This window comes from Bison bison, unplaced genomic scaffold (assembly GCF_000754665.1).
Source record: "Bison bison bison isolate TAMUID 2011002044 unplaced genomic scaffold, Bison_UMD1.0 scf7180017864163, whole genome shotgun sequence".
NCBI lineage: Eukaryota > Metazoa > Chordata > Mammalia > Artiodactyla > Bovidae > Bison > Bison bison.
Genome location: NW_011494735.1, coordinates 1630749 through 1631813, shown reverse-complemented (window position 1 = coordinate 1631813; position 1065 = coordinate 1630749).

Genomic DNA, 1065 nt, shown 5'->3' with positions numbered 1-1065 from the left:
CTCAATGCATTCCTCACTAACAAGGACATGATTATGAAGGCTGATATAACCAAAATCATTCTGTTTACATTAGACCTAATAGGTCCCAGAATTTTGTAACTTATCTAGGCTGTGTTTATTGATGATGAAATATACTCTAATCACCACCACGGAAAATGCCAATATATGATTTAGTGTTTGAAACAAAGCTAAAATAATCACTGAAATGCTCAAGATTTGAGGAGTAGTAAAATACTGACTGATTACTATAAAGACAATCTTCCTTCATAATCATGTCCGTGTTAGTGAGGAATGCATTGAGTTCCATGTGAATATTCTTTAGACTGTGTATGCTAGTCACTTAGTCATATCCAATTTTTTGCAAACCCATGGACTGTGGTCTGCCAGGCTTCTCTGTCCATGGAATTCTCCAGGCAAGTTGACTCCTTGAGTTACCACAAAAATAATTATTTAGGAAAACATTTTATCATTCTTCATTCAACTTTAGAGATGTGTCATTATTTTTTGAAAATTTCTCTTTTCTGTGCCTGAAGTTATATTATCCCTAGTGCTAAGCCAAGAGCACCATGTTTACCAAGTGTTATATGACTAGGATATATGTGTCTGTCCTTTTTTTTTTCTGAAATATTTGAGGAAAGGATAGTATTAAAAAGTTTTTCATTTGTCAGGGGAAAATATATTTGTGTTTTAAATAGAAGACAGGCATACACTAATTGTATAGAGTTGTCTGCCCATATCTGTTGGATTTTACAACACCCACACTTTGCTGAGATTGCAACACAAATTCCAGCTATGGATCCTGTCTCCTATCCCCAGATTAGATTTCTAGATATTGAATTGACACATATTTTGACTGTAGGATGTATGAGGTACTCTGGACTCAGACTTGGATTTAAATCTAAGCTTTGCAATGAAGAATTTATGGGACCTTATTCTTTATGATATTTTACTTCTCATGCTTAAGATGAAGTTTAAGAGGGCCTTTTCAATAGGAATCATGAGAGTACTTGATGGTACAATAAGTAAAAAGCACTGAGCATGATGCCTGGTTAGGTTGACAAAGAG